Source organism: Pygocentrus nattereri, chromosome 21 (genome assembly GCF_015220715.1).
Source record: "Pygocentrus nattereri isolate fPygNat1 chromosome 21, fPygNat1.pri, whole genome shotgun sequence".
In the NCBI taxonomy this organism is placed as follows: Eukaryota; Metazoa; Chordata; class Actinopteri; order Characiformes; family Serrasalmidae; genus Pygocentrus; species Pygocentrus nattereri.
Genome location: NC_051231.1, coordinates 770,638 through 789,076, shown reverse-complemented (window position 1 = coordinate 789,076; position 18,439 = coordinate 770,638). Strand labels below are relative to the sequence as shown.

General features: G+C 42.4%; 1 long non-coding RNA gene across 2 annotated transcripts; it reads left to right on the top strand.

Moving 5' to 3' along the window:
- The first annotated feature begins 1,138 nt into the window (after positions 1 to 1,138).
- Positions 1,139 to 14,206, top strand: LOC108438579. 2 transcript variants are annotated; one of them, XR_001858701.1, is made up of 4 exons: positions 1,139 to 1,211; positions 1,983 to 2,124; positions 13,611 to 13,695; positions 14,061 to 14,206. It is a non-coding gene; the product is annotated as an uncharacterized LOC108438579 (long non-coding RNA). The 2 variants fall into 2 exon arrangements; XR_001858700.1 differs by lacking the exon at positions 1,139 to 1,211 and adding an exon at positions 1,503 to 1,701.
- The last annotated feature ends 4,233 nt before the right edge of the window (positions 14,207 to 18,439 follow it).

Below are 18,439 nucleotides of genomic sequence, written 5' to 3'. Positions count from 1 at the left end.
GGCAGTGAGCACACTTGGTGGGCAGCCCTATCCACGGCGCCCGGGGAGCAGTTGGGGGTTAGGTGTCTTGCTCAAGGACACCTCAGTCATGTGCTGTCGGCCCTGGGGATCGAACCGGCGACCTTCTGGTCACAGGACCAGTTCCCTGACCTCCAGCCCACGACTGCCCACTTAAGTGCTGTATAAAGAGTGTCTTCAGTTTGAAGACCATGAGACCAACTCTGCAGTTTGGACAGCCAGTGGGAGTTTGTTCTACCACCTGGGTGTTGTCTTCAACACATCTTGAAGGATGGTGAGTGAAGCTAAGCTGTACTTGAAGCCCAAAGGGCTGGAGGTATGGTTCTAGTTTTGACCATTGCTATAAGGTAGAGTGAGGCTGGTTCAGCTTCAGGGTTTCAAATCAGCTAAATCAGCTCCAGGAAGCCGGTGAAGGGAAAGCACCAGTGGAATAAAGGAAAACAAAACCTGTCTTTATTTTTACATTTTTCCTCCTCATCGTCTCTTTTCCTTTTGTGCTTGCCAGCTTCAGATGCTCACACTGTTTTTTGAGACGTGGTTAACCAGTTGCTATTTTCCCTCACTCGAGCATCTTAGACAACAGAGTGGTACGGTAATAACCCTGAAGTGGTTAGGGGGCTCCCTGGCAGACACGGGTTGTCATAGTTGCTTGCATTGCTAATTAGGTATGGTTGGCACTGTGCCCACCTTCTTTTCAAATGGTTTGTTCTCATTTCTTTTTACTGAAGTGTGAAACATGCTTGTACATGTTTTATTAGCAGGCGACCTATTTGCTAACACTTTTGGTAGCTTCTGTGTTCAACTTTTATGTTTATCAAGGTGTCTTCCTTGGCGTGAAAAGCATTTTTGCCTAAATAATGATGCAGCAGTGCTTTTTCAAACTTATTGATAAGCACTTATTGATTTTTCCTGAACAAGCTGAAATGGATCCAGTGTGTGTTTCATTTAAAAACTCTTAATCTTTAAAATGAGCTGGTTTTGACGGAAGCACTTTGTGACAGTTGTCACGTCTTTTGCTTTCTCTTACGGTAATTCCTACCCCATCCACTAAGTGGCAGTACTGTGGGAGGAGATCAGTTTACAAGCCAAGACTGGATCCATGAGGTAGCATGCTGGGCTAGTGGAAATGGTTGGCTCCATGCCTCAGTGATGAAGACCCTTGTCTGAGGAGCCTGTAGGTTCATACACTCACTGTGAGTTTGTCAAGATTTCAGCCAAGCTTTGTCTTTGTTCTCTTCATGTGACATTGTGTTGTGTTGTGTTGTTTTGTTTTGTTTTGTTTTGTTTTGTTTTGTTTTGTGTTGTGTTGTGTTGTGTTGTGTTGTGTTGTGTTGTGTTGTTTTGTTTTGTTTTGTTTTGTTTTGTTTTGTTTTGTTTTGTTTTGTTTTGTTTTGTTTTGTTTTGTGTTGTGTTGTGTTGTGTTGTGTTGTGTTGTGTTGTTTTGCAGAAGCTTCTTTTTCTTCATTTGGTTGTTTTGAGTCTTTCTCTTGTTGCTCACCTTTAAAACAACTGGCATTTATTGTATGGACACAATTTGTCTGGACAAAGCAATCATCTCTAGATTTGGCTCCCATCGACTCGGAACGGGAACCATTGCAATTCAGGCTTTCCATCAACTTTACGATACATAGGGTTCAAACGCTGGACTGGGATAGAGAAGAGATTGAAAGGACAGTTACTCTGGTGAGAGCGATCCAATTCTTTTGCTTTTAGGGACTGAATGAACCTGTGGAACTGAGAATGAGCTGGCTGAGTTATAATTTTATACATTGCATATTTTCTCTCCTTGTTTGTGTTTTTGGTTTTGATGCACTGGGTCCAGTAAACAGGGTGAAACACTCTTAGTGGATGGTAAAAAATTCTGATAATGTGTTTACAAAGCCATAAACATTACAACTTCACTTAAGGTGAGAATCTAAAAGTTGGCCATCATGCTCAAATTATTCAACCCACTGACCCCACAGGAAGAAGTACGTGCCATCATTTTTCCAGATATCGGCCTGAAACTGACACCCATCTACACTGATACCCATGGATACCTGAAGGACCTGAGTGCTGGCATCAAACCTAGGACATAAAATGTGTGGGCTTTGGCAATATTCCCAGGTAGGACTACTTGCTAATGTTGCATAAACTATTTATTTGATTTTCCTCAAAAAAATTCTTTAGTCTTAATACGTTTTACCTGACAAAAATATGCTTATTTATTATTATAAATCATTTAAGTAAGCAAAGCATCCCCAAGTGCATGGGCAAATAGACGTATTTATTAGGCTTAATCAACTATGCGATTGCAGGTGTAGGCAGAAAGCTCAAAAAAGCATTCTGGGTGAAGAACCTCTTAGTGCACTCTCTCTGTCATGGATTAGGAAATGTGATTGGAGTGGCTGTCAATGCTGATTTAGCACAGAATGCTCCCTTTGGCAAGGTAGTCTGATCTCTCTTTCAAGCCATTAAACATGTACACCAGTGCTTTTGAGCCTAATCTCTAACTGCCACATCTACACTGTACGGTTGATCTGCAAGGAAGAGAATTTCAGTGTGTTTCCTCGTTCTTGGTATAGAACAGGAAATCTGTTGACTTGTGCCAGAAGTAGTTGCTGAGTTCTGCCAGTGAAGTAAAACATTTCTGCATATAGAAAATTGATATTTTCTCATGGGATCTGGGTGCTGAGTGCGTGACTCCATATGAAGAGCATTGAAGGCATAGATGTCACAATATGTTTGTTATTAAGAATGTTTATATATATATATATATATATATATATATATATATATATATATATATATATATATATATATATATGAGTCACTAGACAATCAAATATGTCCTGCCTTGTAGTGTCATAATGGAAATGGTTTCTACAGATCTGTCTAGAACTAAGCCATTGCCCAAGCGTGTCGGTTAGGGTCGAAGAGAAAACGTAAAGTCAAAGTTAATCAACTTCTTATTTAAATCTTCGCGTAAATAAATAGATTAGTTTTGTTACAATTTCTTTTATAGTTATGTACTGAAAATATAGAATGTGATGACATAAAATGGTCAAACATACAGGTAATGAGTAAAACTTGCAGAAATGAAATGCAGGGTAAAGTCAGTGAGAACCAGAGAGGGAAATTTGAGCACAGCCCATTTTGAGAAATCTGTCCTTTTGCTCCCTGACTTTGCCCAGTCTGAGAGAAGAGTGGTGCCAGCTGGGCACAGTTAGGTGTCTTGCCCAAGGGCACAGCCCAGTCAGTCAAAGCCTTCTGCTTGCTGGCTCACCTCTAACCTGTCCTATCAGGCTACCAGCCACCCCATTTACATCCAAAGCCGTGCAAACCTGACATGGCCAATCGGATCCCATCAAGTTCAGACAAATATTTCGACCTCTAATAGAGTTTAGGATGGAAAAACACTGGGTTATTCCAAGTCTGTCCGGAATAGCCTACAATTTGAACTGTGTGCACAGCAGATAAACTCCTTTTCACCTGCAGCGCTCCTGCAACTCGCTGCTAGGTGCCTCATCCTTTGTAGTCAAAACTGTCCAAGCAAAGTCTTCAAGGAGTAGCAAAGTGACAAGCTGGTGTTTTTCCCGACCTTATTGGAGCCGTGCTCAGTTGGCTTGTGTCAGTATGTGTGTGGGTTGAGGGTTAAGATCACATTCGGTGTCATCAGTGTTGTGGCATCTTTGACAGGACCTTGTCACACAATCCTATTTCAAGCGGCCAATTATTAAGTGGTTTGAATGAATTGACTTCAATCATTACCAAGACCAAACCTTCAGGTTGAATAGCTTTTTTCCTATTGTTGTTGTGGAAACCGACTCCTTGCTCTGCCCATTTATTCATAGTGATGGAATAAACTAATTCATTAGTGTGGCATTAAAGTGAAATTCACTAATTATGACAGTAATGATCAAATAGCATATGTTTTATCATCAGTGGCATAGAAACACCATCTGCTTCTCTGGGTAAATTAGAATATAATGTGGCATGAGGATCAACTTGTGTCTACTTTATGCCTCAAAGTTTTACATATGTAAAACGCAATATGCCACAAAGTATGTTTACCAATTAGCCGGCCGTCAAAAGACTTAATAAGAACTGCTTACAAGGTCATACATGCGGTGGTGGAATATGCAGAGGGAGGGAATATATAACAGAGCAGGTAAATACAGAGTTCAGTCTGAAATCACAACCCTTCTTCACTTCACCAGCAATCCAGTCTGCAGGCTCTATGTAAACAGGCTCTTTTGAAATCAGTCTTTTAGAGCTGTAATGTTTGAACTGCTAGATTGAATTCCAACCCCTCTGTTTGCTTTCTGAACACATGGGGGTGGGGGCCGTGGAGGGATGGGGTGATGGCGCAAAAATGAAATAGTCGGAGTGCAAACAGAGGGCCAGGGAGGCGTGACATCGCCTCCACAACGCGACAAGCTTTTAATCCGCAGCATTAGATTAAACCTGACACAGAGATGAGGGACTCCAACCTAATCTAAAGTAAGACGTGAGGATCCCGGCTGTGTAAATTAAGAATTCACCTAATCCTACCAAATCTGAGGTGGTGGTGTACATATAATCTGGGCCTATAGTCATGCAGTCCTCAGCAGATAGCTCAGACGCTGCTTTTGAAGAGCTTTTTGTCCTTGAAGAAGAAAGTTTAGAGTAGAGCCCGACCGATATCACTCACTGCCGTCATTCTGTGGGTTTATCTCTATCGATGAAAATGAAGCTGATTATATTTTAAGGAGACATGGAAAGAAAACTGCCTGGCGCTCATTTGCTAGTGATAAACTTGGGGTCGGCTCCTGAACACTTGCACTAATGCGTTTGAGCGTCAAATGACAACAGATCACACTTCAGTGTACTGGGGGCTTTATAGTACCTTTATAATGCACTTGTTACAAGAAGCTGGCGCTAAACTGGCTGGTTATTACTACATTATTAAGCAGTAACTAAGGTGACTCACCTGTGGAAATGCTTAATTCACTATTCTTGCTGATTAACTGTCATATGCAGCTGGTTAATTAGTTACTGATAAGTTATAGCAGTTAGAGCTTTGATTAGGCTTAAAATCGCCATATTATTTGACATCTACAATGTCATGAAAAAGATATATAAAAAAATGAAATAAATGTGCTCTGGAAAATTTCAAGTATGTAAAGTTACTGCTTATTAATGATCAGCAGGTTAATATCCAGCTAATGGCTTGATGAGGCTTAGGTGTGTTACGGGACGTTATGATTCCTTCACACACTGAAGTGTTAAACAAAAACATGTAAAATACAACTAAAAAATTTAAAGCTGATTCACAGAAACAAAACATTTCTGATTTCTGGGAAGCTCCACCACCAACCCATGTTGAGTCTTCCTTATGATGGTACACAGAAAATGGCAAAGTGGATATTTCATGTTTTTCAACGGAGCAGTGGAGGAAAATTAGGCCATTGCCAGCAGCAAAGGCATTGTGTCACTGCGGTCACTGGAACATTCCATCAGAGTTCAGTTTTCCCAGCTTTTACTGTCAGTAAGATGATTTTTTTTTTTGGGTCCCTCAAAGTCCACGCATACCCATGCATGCCCGACACAACCTTAGCGAAATCGTTTGAAATGCCACTCATTGAGAAGCTCCATCAGTTCTGAGGTATTGAACATTTCTTAATGATGACTTGAACACACAGCATTCGTTATTCACATCTTTTTCATTTTCAAAGGTTTAGACTTGAACATTTCCTTATAAATAGTCTATTAGTCAAAAGTCATGTCATCTAAAATCATATATTCATTAGTTTCAGTTGATTTTTCTAATTAAAATCACATATTTTTAACAGTAAGTTATCAGATTTATCAGTTATCAGTTGTACTGTATTGCTTGTCTGAAACAAGTCTGTGGTTATTGTTTGAGCCAGCCAGCTAACAGACTAACAGGCTCCTCCAATAATATTCAGAGAAATATTCAATGTTTTACTGCATATACAGGAAAGAATGAGCTTTCTGGCAGAGCTAGGAGCTATTTTGGATGCTGCATATATCTGTGATTTGTTTATTTAAATAAAGGCAAATTTTTGTGTCTTTTTTTTATAGTGTAAAAAAAGTTTTTTGTTAATACATCAAAACTAACATAATTTAAAATGATCACAGAATCGATTTATTTATTATTGATATAGTTATGAGACAAAATAAGTAGTTTTGTTGATAATTGTTATTGTCTGGATGTAGCAGAGCCTCAGAGCTACAATTTTTTGCATCATTTAAATTTCACATTTGAAACAATTGACAGTCAACATAAACATTTAAAGCATAGTTTTAACCAAAACTACTCAAACATGTTCAACCTTTGATCATATTAAACTATGATGTGTAAAATCGGTATCGGTCACTAAAGGTTCGTATCAGCCCAGCCCTTATTTGCTGATTAATTAACGCAGAAAAATGTATTTATTGCTGAACGTGCCTTTGCTGTCATGCAGACAAGACATCCAAGGACATCAAAGGCACTCTGACGTTTTTGAAAAGCAGCGAGAATGATGATATCAAACGATAAATGCTATGATGTGACCTATTACAGAAGTGGTTCTTCAGCTGCTCTGACAATGCGGCAGCCTCGACTCCATCAGCAAACCCGCAGAATTTCAAGCAGGGGGAGCAGAAAAGTGAGCAGATGAAAGCGAGGAACACTGAGGGGGAGCTGAAAGAGTTAGAAGCGTCTCGGGCGAAAGCAGAGGCTTCTGTCTCTGTGCATATGCAGGAATATGATTTACAAAGCCATCATTGCACGGCGGCTACTCCGCGGTGACAGCTGCATGCGTGTGAGACAGACACAGAGACTGCCTAAGCAAGCAAAACATCAACAGGAGGCAGAGCGAAACCGAGCGCTGACGTACGGCTGCACTTCTGAAGGAGGCATTTTTCAGGCCGCCAACACCGCACGGGCATCAATCAGATGGAACAGATAAAAACTCGCAAAGAAAAGGAGTTCTGACATGCAGCGCCCATAAAAATGAAATTGATAAACGACTTCAATAATCATGTTGCACCACAAGTAAATTCTTTAGGCAAACCTTGCACAGTTGTACCGTTCAAGTCCTGGAAATCAAAGATGCTGAAAGCTTGGGTTCAGGGTCCGTGTACTGTATCGACGTTTCGACAAACATTTCTTTACTAAAATTTCTACTTTACATAATATTTTACATTAGAATTCATTTCACTGCTGCTTCTGTCTTTTGCACTTTGGGTGACTGGCGGTTGCTATTAAAGCTCGGTTTTCAGTCTGGGCCATAAATGGAAAGACCAAGTAAAAAACCCAGATTAACCATCATAACCAGGAACCAGAACAAGGCAAGTTTCTACTAGCACCCCTATGGGAATCTGGTAGCACATTTGCATTAAGCTAGCGCAGTCTAGATTAAACGCTTGAAACTAAAACCTAAAGACATTCCGTTTGCCAAGGAAACAGCTCTGGCACCAACCTGCCACAGTTTTCCATGCAAAAATGCATTGATCAGGCTCCCACTCCCAGTTCAGTGACCTAACTAGGACTTCTAGGAAGCATATAATGAGTTTTTACGGTGAAATGGTTGATTCCATTGTCAGTTCTGTTAGGGGTCTGTTGGATATCATTGAATGCATTCGGGATTATTTGGATTGTGAGACGCAGAAAATGATCAGCTTCTAAGACTGAGCTCTGAAGGTGTGGAAAAATATCCCTGCAGATTTCATTTTAAATAAATAAATAAATAAATAAACCAAAGCAATTCTCCTGAATGGAATAAGCTACTAGTACTAATGACGAAGGCTGGACACACTTAATACTGGAAAAAAAAACAGTTATTTTTAGTTGTTGATGCCTCTGTTTAATTTTCTGTTAATATGAGTTTCCTGTTTCTTGCCCGACTCTGAAAAAGGAACAACTTGCATTTACTGGCCGTTTTGCCTGGAAATTAAACCAATGGGGTCTCAGACTTTTACAGAGGATTATAGATGAAGCAAGGCAGGTAGAAAATGCTGGAGTATTCCTTTAAGCTAAGCTGTCTTTATCTGACATTACCAGCCTGTTCCTCGGATCATGAAGCCGTTCTCCATCTACACCACTCGCACATTGTGCTAAATTCACACCCTGCTCCGCATCTTCAACCACTTCCTTGAAGACATGAAAACATGTACGTCATTTCGAGGAATTGCATGCCAGTCAAGAACCCTCACCCTTTTGTTGACATTAAATGCTAGTCAGACAGCCTGTAAGGAATGCTGGAGAATCCGGAAGTCATTATGGATGTGACTGTGGCTCCAAAAGGTTCCCTTTATCTGTCCGTCCTTTGGGATATGGGCCTAAGCAGATTAATGGATGAGGATCAGTTTAACTTAAATATGACAAGGGACTGACAGTTCATTTAGATGGTGCAAATGGCTGCTGGGATTTCTGCAGGAGTGCCACCCGGATGAGATAATGCAGTGTGAGATAATGGCTGACAGGACGTCTTTTGGGATCAGGACTTGGGGGTCAGCGCATATGTTCAGAAATGGAGCGCGTAGGGCTTGGTGACACTTGCTATTACGTCGAGCGACGCACTTACTGAGGCGCTCATGAATGTACAACATGGCTTTTTCAGCTCCCAGCAGCTTTTGGATAAGCACTTAGAGCTCTCCGCGGTCCTGAAACACTCTAGATTTGTAACAAAATATCTCTATATTCATGTTGAAGTTGCCTTGAGACCAGTTGGTAAGAGGGTGTAAGCCATGCGTAGAAGTTTCTGTCTTGTATAAAGACGGCTGAGGCTGCACCGGTCACCTGATTTTCTCCTTATTACGGTAATGCACTCTGGGAAACTGTCAATGTGGACGCCACCTTGATTAGTTAGTCAAAAACATGTCAAATCTACCGTTTACCATGAAGTGGACACCTGATAACACAAAGTGAGAACTGACAGTAAAGCAGTCATTCGAAGTGGATGAAGGTGAGATGCACCACGATGGAGAACCTTACCAAGGCAGACGTCTTCACAGTGGTGGCGATGGAAAGAAAACATCCGAAGAATTTATCATCATCATGGTTGGTTAGTGTAGTGGGTAACACCTCTGCCTTCTACGCTGTAGACTGGGGTTCAGTGCCCCGCCTGGGTAAACACCCTACACTACACCAATAAGAGTCCTTGGGCAAGACTCCTAACACCACCTTCACCTCCCTGTGTAAAATGATCAAACTGTAAGTCACTCTGAAAAAGAGCGTCAGCCAAATGCTGTAAATGTAAATCGTCGTCAACCACTTAGTCCAGATAGGGTTGCGTTAGTGGTTGGGAGAGCAGAGAATACCAGACGACCCTGTGCCCCGAAATTCCTCCAGCTCATTCCCGGGGACCCCAAGCCGCTCCCAGGCCAGAGAGAGAGAACCCCTTCAGCGGGTTCTAGGACGACCCCAGGGTGAAGTTTAATGCCCCTAAACCACTTCGCATATATAGTTACGAACATGTGGCCTGGTGTGTGTGTGTTTGTGTGTGTGTGTGTGTGCGCGTGTGTTTTCTAATAGTGATGGAATAAGATTTTAAATATTAAAAATAATCTAGAATGTTTATTTTAAGCCAAAGAAAATATTTTACCATTTCTAACATTTAGATATGAAAAGATTCACACTTTAAATAGTAAATAAAATGGCTGTAGTTGTTGCCATGGCTTAGTTAGGTGTCCGAACAAGATAATTAAACTGTGGCCACAATTTAGTGAGGCATGGGGATGAGAAAATTAAACTGTGGCCATGACTCGATAATGTAGGAAAATTGTATAATTAAGTTGTGGCCATAACTTGATAATGTGTGGGAACAAGATAATTAAGTTGTGGCCACGACTTAGCAAGGCAAGGACTGAGATGATTAAGTTTGAGGTGCTACATAGTGAGGTGTGAAAACAAGATAACTGGGTTGTAGCACAGCTTAGAAAGGTGCCACACCTTACTAAGGCAAAGGAACAAGATAAGTTGTGGCCACAAATTATTTAGACATAGGAATAAGATAATTAAGTGGTAGTCACATCTTAGTAAGGTATGGGAGCAACATAATTAGGTTGTGGCTATGACTTATGACTTATAAAGTGTGAGAACAAGATAATTAACTTGCAACTATGACTTGGTAAGACATGAGAATGAGATAATTAGGAAAGCATGGGAACAGAATAAATTGAAACAGTGGCCACAAGTTTTTTAGGCAGAGGATTGAGATAATTAAGGGCTGGCCATGACTTCGTAAGGCAGGGATGAGAGAATTCAGTGGTGGCCACATCTTAGTAAGACATGAGAATGAGATAATTAAGCTGTGGCCACGACATGGTAAGGAATAGAATTAAGTTGCAATAATTAGTCCATTGAAATCTGAGTTACTACAAACCAAGGTTTATTAATCAGTAACTACAGGGGCTTCCGTGCAAACTGGCTGAGCTATTCTTGGCTTATAGAAGTGTGTAATAAACTTTGGGCCCAGCGACAGGCCGTACCAAAGGTTAGGATCTTGTTCCCACGTCTTAAGGTCAATTTCGAATGGCCAAATAAGGCCATTTTCTCAGTCAGGCCTAAAGTCAGGCCTAAAGAATGCGTTTTGGGGATTTTTCGCTTTTTTCTCTCCACTTTTCATCCTGAAAGGCCATTCATTACACGGCCACATGCTGCACAAACGGCCATTTACACTCCCATTGTTTGACTGTGAGGAGTGAAGTCTTACAGTGTGTGAAATGCCCTCCCTCAGGGTGCATTAATCAGAGGAGAGAAAGGTCAAGAAGAGCTCACACTTTCTTTTTATTGATGCCTTCAAGTTTGCTCTTTGGATCCAATAGGGCGTTTATCAGATAGCAATTACAGGCCCTCAGCGAAAAGCCTCTGGATCATAATCTCTAGTAAGCACGTCTGCACGCTAGAAGAACACGTGTCGTCGTTTCTTTCGGCCCGGCTGGAGTTAGGATGTTATGCGAAGCTAATAACTCAGCACTTACTTTGCCTCATCTTTGCAGCAATGCACTTTCAGGAAGACCCTAGCTTGATGGAAGAGGCTCAGAGTTGTTTAATTCAGAATTCATAGCCTTACAAAGTCGCCGAGCCAGACCAAGTGCTTCATGAAAAATGGATCAGCGTTAGAACGCAGAGTTTCTTGTAGATCTCTTGCGAAACCTTCCACTAGCTCAGCTTCAGCGCGTTCCAAATCCATATGTACAGATAAAGGCGGGAGGCATCGCGCATTGTGCTGTTGTCTCTCTTTAATTGGCCACGGAGAGCCTGCCAGGCGATCATTACCGAAAACCAGCCCAAGAACATTGCCTTAGGCAGCTTTACTTTTCAAACTATATTCTATTTTAATTGCAATTTGATTGTGTTTCTGACCTCTGCTCCTCTTTTTTTAGAAAAATACCACTGTTTGTAATTAGAATAATTTGCCTGACCCAGGAATTTTGGATTAGCGCATGATGGTTTATTCTGTATCTCTAGCAGCGGAATACATTATACAGCCCTCCTCACTCCTTGGCCTGGCTGAACGGCTGCTCTCACAGATATTAGTTCTTTCAGGACCACCGTTTGCTTCGCCCAAGCTGATAAAATTATGGCGGAAATTGGATGTGGTCACTGAGGGACAAGCACGCTGAGAAATCTGAATTAGGCCTCATTTGTGTGCAATTTAAATTCTTTCCATCGGCCTTTGAAAGGGCTAGTTTTTCGGACTCAATAAGAAGATTAAAAGCAAATATAGTTGTGTCAAAACCAGGAGTTTGCATGATGGCCATTCATTAGCGTGTCAACTTTAAGTCTAGGGAGCCAGGACTTGGCCGCTAGCTTAGCGCTGGGATTTAAGTCATTTTTTTGCCACATCTCATGGCGGCGGTCCCCACACAAAATCACTTTAAATCTGGCATATACAGGCTGAAAATAGCTGCAAACACATCCTCGTGGTGTGTAGAGCATTAGAACCTCTTTAGCAGCAAGATGTAAAGGGATTTTTATAAAGAGTGGTCAGTTATACATTAGAAACTCATCTGTTGATTTATGGTCCAAAAAGTTCATGCATACAGTTTAATCACACTGACAGGTAAAGCAGAGAGTAAAGTTCAACATACACCGGTCAGGCATAACATTCTGACCACCTCCTCGTTTCTACACTCACTGTCCACTTTATCAGCTCCACTGACCGTATAGCTGCACTCTGTAGTTCTACAGTTACAGACTGTAGTCCATCTGTTTCTCTGATACTCTGTTACCCTGTTCTTCAGTGGTCAGGACCCCCATGGACCCTCACAGAGCAGGTACTGTTTGGGTGGTGGGTCATTCTCAGCACTGCAGTAACACTGACCTCACAAATGCTCTTCTGGAAGAACGGTCAGAAATTCCCATAAACACTCCTAACCCTTGTGGAAAGCCTTCCCAGAAGAGCTGAAGCTGTTATAGCTGCAAAGGGTGGGCCAACATCATATTAAACCCTATGGATTAAGAATGGGACGTCACTCAAGTTCATATGCGTGTGAAGCCAGGTGAGCGAATACTTTTGGCAGTATAGTGTAGTGTAGACAATATAGCACATCTTAAAGGTGGGAGCACAGTTTTGAAGTACTACAGCTGCTATAGGGTGGATAATAAAAGCTTTGATTTATTTATTGTAACCTGGTCTTTTTGGCCAAGAGAAAGTTTGTCGGCTCGCTCAGGTTAGCGTCATCGCTAATGCTAGCGGCCTTCACAGGTGTGGTCATTCTCAACGGTTGTGTTAAGTAACGGCGTAATGCATGCTGGGTATTGTAGTGAGAAAATGCAGATGAATTTGTAAAACTTGAAGGATATTATGACACACAAAGTTCTGTCCTCTAGTTTTTTATTAAATTCTCGTTCAAGGCCCGAATGCCTCTAAGTGTCCAGTACAGTTTCCGTCTCCTCCTTTATAATCATCTTTTTGTTACTCGGCTTTTAGTCATTCGAGCAACTTAATTTATTCTTTTATTTCTGTGCTGTATTATCATAGCTGTAGATTCCGGTATGTTAAGCCCAAAGGTCTAATCATGTAGTTCAGCATTCTTTTGGCCTTGGAGCAAGAATAGAGAGCAGATTGTTCCCGGCATTGTTGTTAGAACAAAAGACACAAAAGCCTTAAAATGTTCCGCTTTCAAAGCCGTCAATACGACACCGAGCTCATCTTCAGTTTAGTTTTGTTCTACCTGACACTCCTGACCGTACAAATAAAGCTGTGAATCACACGTCAACAAAAGACTCTTGCAGATTTATGGATAATAGTCCAGGCGATGACGCTCTGGCTGAGCACAACGTTTGGTTTTCCTCGCTAAAATATTCAGCCGATATACAGACAGGTTTGTTTTCCTGATGTGAAGCAAGGACTAACTTTGGAAGTTTTTCACCGCTGTGCAGAGTCAGTGGACTTCTTGCCTCCATCCATCCAGACATTAATATGAAAAGACTACAGTCTCATGGCCTGGCGCAGTGCTGTGGGACGTGTGCTGAATACTGAGCTGACAGTATGTGTCGCTGCCTTTTATCACACTGCTGCACATTCGTAATTGTGGGCGAGTACAAAACGAGCCTTGAAAGGCCGCCGCCTGTGTTCTTAACAAAACGGCTACTTTTGCATTTTTTTTTCCAGTTTCGGGAAGCAGGACTTTTTGATTTGAGGGCAGTGTTGGTGACAAAGGAAGATGAAACGTCTGAATTAACAGGGAGCTTTTAAGGTGGGTTATGCCTTGAGCCCAAATTGCGTAATAAGAGGCGAAAGGGCTGTGTTGATAAATCAATATCACCATTGATAATATTGATGCAACAAAAATGATCAGCGACCTTTTTTTATTTATTTATTTATTTATTTTTTTTATTCATGTGTCCTTAGTCACGGCAAAATATGAGTTTCCAAATTATTTTTTCAGGCAAAATATTTGTTTCCAAATTATTACTTGAAGAGGACACGAGTTTAATGATGCCGTTATTCATTAAATGGCTCACACAGGCTGCTTTCACAAATTGCGTCTTGAATTGGTTTAGTCATTACGAATTTGTGAGTACTTAATTCACGTTTCCCTCTGATCCTGACTTCATTAAGGACTCGATCTCCAGAACCTCCTGGGAGACCACATGACTGGTACATCTCAATCCTCTGTGAACTCAGTCTCCCAGGATTCCCTGAGAAATCACGTCTCACTACCAGCAGCAACCAGTTGCCGTTCTTGCCCGTCTGAGTATTGATGATCTCACCTCTGTCTGCTTATTATGACCTGTTTAATAAATATATAAGCTCTTGCCTTAAAGCGTTATGAGGTATTGTTTCTTGCCAGACAGCTCCTGTTATATCTGTGTACTGAGCCAGTTTCCTCTGTTTTTGGACGTCTTGGTTTGGATTGCTTGCTTGGATCATCTCTGTTACATTAATCTGGATTTTTCTGGTTTTGACCTTGGCCTGTTTTTCGACTATGAACCCCTGTGAAGTCTATTTTAAACACACACATCTGACCGGTCTGGTTGCATTACAACTTCTTTTAAACTGTAATTGCATTGTTCTACTTAATACATCATCAAAAATAATCAAATTACTCATTACTGTTCTTTTACATTCCTCTAAAACAAACAAATCTCTACTAGTAATGGATGGCAAATCAAACGAGGTGTAACTGAGCGTGCTGTTGTAGAGCGTGTTGAACGTGGTCAACATCCGTCTCCTGATCCTGATCCTGATCCTGATTCTGATCCTGATCCTGATCCTGATCCTGATCCTGATCCTGGATCTGATCCTGATCTGATCCTGATCCTGATCTGTTCCTGATCTGATCCTGATCCTGATCCTGATCCTGATCCTGATCCTGATCCTGATCTGTTCCTGATCTGTTCCTGATCTGTTCCTGATCTGTTCCTGATCTGATCCAGATCTGATCCTGATCTGATCCTGATCTGAACCTGTTCCTGATCTGTTCCTGATCTGATCCAGATCTGATCCAGATCTGATCCTGATCCAGATCTGATCCAGATCTGATCCAGATCTGATCCAGATCTGATCACAATGTGTCCGGGGGCCATTTACACCTGCCCGTTCATGCGGTCGAGTGAAATCTGAATGTGATCCGATCACTGAAAATGCACATTGATGCCAGGTGTCGGCCCGTTGTGGCCCAGTCACTCAAACCGTTTTCAGAGGAGTTCAGAGACGCACATGACCTCATAAAATGTGTAAAGTGAACGCTGAAGTGCCTCGGAACGTCTCTGACTACATCAAAGACCCTTAATCAACTGCATTATCACAGCAGAGATGAAAGCGTCTACTTGCCGTCTTTATTCATCGCCTTTTCGCATCACTCTTCCTAAGTTTCATTAGTGATCCAAGTGTTTACTGCAGCTCGTACATCTCCAATGGAACGTGCAGTACACTACTCGTGGCCTCATGGTCACTGCGGACACTTTACGTGGACATATAAATGGCCATATAATCTAACTGTCCACTCATAAACTGATCAATACCATTCACCCTGTTTAAAAGAGCTGTAACATTATTTCACCCAAAACTGACGGAAATGCTGTTTATAAAGTCCTAATGCACATCAAACAGATAAGGTTAATTAAACTACGGGCATCTTTAATTAATAATCTTATAAAGCTGTAGGCTTGGATCGAAATGAACTTGCTTACAATTTTAGACCACATTTGGGCTACTAAGACTTCTGAATGACATCAGACTGTATACATACACCGGTCAGGCGTAACGTTCTGACCTCCTCCTTGTTTCTGCGCTCACTGTCCACTTTATCAGCTCCACTGACCGTATAGCTGCACTCTGTAGTTCTACAGTTACAGACTGTAGTCCATCTGTTTCTCTGATACTCTGTTACCCTGTTCTTCAGTGGTCAGGACCCCCATGGACCCTCACAGAGCAGGTACTGTTTGGGTGGTGGGTCATTCTCAGCACTGCAGTAACGCTGATGTGGTGGTGGTGTGTTAGTGTGTGTTTTGGGTGGTGGACTATTCTCAGTCCAGCAGAGACACTGAGGTGTTTAAAACTCCAGCAGTACTGCTGTGTCTGATCCACTCAGACCAGTGCAACACACACTAACACACCACCACCACGTCAGTGTTACTGCAGTGCTGAGAATGACCCACCACCCAAACAGTACCTGCTCTGTGAGGGTCCATGGGGGTCCTGACCACTGAAGAACAGGGTAACAGAGTATCAGAGAAACAGATGGACTACAGTCTGTAACTGTAGAACTACAGAGTGCAGCTATACGGTCAGTGGAGCTGATGAAGTGGACAGTGAGCGTATCATGTTCATATCATATTCATCTAAAATGAAGAAGAATGGATTCACTATTAAGAATTTAAGCTGTGAATGAGGAAAAACACAAAGGATTTCACAATTTGAATGTACGTGTTGTCACAGAGCAGCTTTACAGAAAGAAAATCCGGGTCTGAGCCCCCATGAGTGTCGCCAGTGGGGACAGTGCCAAGGAGACACTCCCTGAGAGCAGGAGGAAGGAACACTGGGAGGAACCAAGACTCAGAAGGGGAACCCGTCCTCCTCTGGACCACACCGGACAGCAAACACTGTTAATATAAAGTGTTATAATACACAGCGGGAAAAACGGGCGGGGCAGCGGTTAATTTGATTAGTTTATGATTATCAGTGGCAGCAGCAGCATCTGAGGGTGAAGACTGCACAGCCTTGTACAGCAAGAAGCTCAGTGGTGGTCAAGCCAGTCCAGAAGGCTGGCGAGCAGTGGCGTCCAATCAAGGCAGAAGAGTCATCAGCATCAGATGCACAAGATGGGCAGCATCTAAAATTTGATCAATAACTGATTGGCTGTTTTATTGTTTTCCCCCAATTCACTAAAATGTCTGAGCTTGTTTTAAAGAACAAACTGTGGACAGCAGCATGGTCAAACACATAGAACAGCTGGAGGAAGCATTCAGGGTTAGTCTGATGGATTTTGTCCTGTTTATTCTTGCTAAAAGGTGCCGACCCCAGGTAGGAAGATGTTGTGCTTCTCCAGTCATGCATTGCTTAGACCTTAGTGTGACACAGCAGGACTTGTTATAATGACGAGTTCATTCATAAAGGAAACGTAGTAGATCTCCTGCAAGCCTTCCAGTGTGCAAAGCTTTCATCATTTAGCTCCAGTACTGCAGGCCTAAATATTACACACATACGTTTTTTAACCGAGAGGGTGTTAGAATTTCAGACATGCCTAGATGTGTGTGTTATATGTGTATGATTTCAGATCAATAAATAAATCAATAGCCAGGCACGCTGAACTTCTCTGTCAGACGGTGCATCAGTCATGTGGGTTATTTGTGAAAGCAGGGGTATCAGTCAGAGGCCAAGCCTAACATTATATTTACACAGCTCAGAGTTTTTCACACTAGTGCTGAACGATGCACTGAAAATTCGCTGTTTTTCCAATGCAAAACACGATCAATTCCACACCACAGCTCTCAGTACGTTCAGGTCTCTATATTGATGGGTTTTGCATATTATCTCATGCTAATTTGTGTTGAGTGGGCGAAGGCACATTAGCATATCTAAAATACAGATGAACGTTTATCCACTGATCTTGTGATGCTAAAAAGTAAAGTTTTAAACGCTGTATGATGAAGGCCGGGCTGTGTGTTAAACGCTGTGTGATGAAGGCCGGGCTGTGTGTTAAACGCTGTGTGATGAAGGCCGGGCTGTGTGTTAAACGCTGTGTGATGAAGGCCGGGCTGTGTGTTAAACGCTGTGTGATGAAGGCCGAGCTGTGTGATGAAGGCCGAGCTGTGTGTTAAACGCTGTATGATGAAGGCCGGGCTGTGTGTTAAACGCTGTATGATGAAGGCCGGGCTGTGTGTTAAACGCTGTGTGATGAAGGCCGAGCTGTGTGATGAAGGCCGAGCTGTGTGTTAAACGCTGTGTGATGAAGGCCGAGCTGTGTGATGAAGGCCGAGCTGTGTGTTAAACGCTGTGTGATGAAGGCCGGGCTGTGTGATGAAGGCCGAGCTGTGTGATGAAGGCCGAGCTGTGTGTTAAACGCTGTGTGATGAAGGCCGGGCTGTGTGATGAAGGCCGGGCTGTGTGATGAAGGCCGAGCTGTGTGTTAAACGCTGTGTGATGAAGGCCGAGCTGTGTGATGAAGGCCGGGCTGTGTGATGAAGGCCGGGCTGTGTGATGAAGGCCGGGCTGTGTGATGAAGGCCGAGCTGTGTGTTAAACGCTGTGTGATGAAGGCCGAGCTGTGTGATGAAGGCCGGGCTGTGTGTTAAACGCTGTGTGATGAAGGCCGAGCTGTGTGATGAAGGCCGAGCTGTGTGTTAAACGCTGTGTGATGAAGGCCGAGCTGTGTGATGAAGGCCGAGCTGTGTGTTAAACGCTGTGTGATGAAGGCCGAGCTGTGTGATGAAGGCCGAGCTGTGTGTTAAACGCTGTGTGATGAAGGCCGAGCTGTGTGATGAAGGCCGGGCTGTG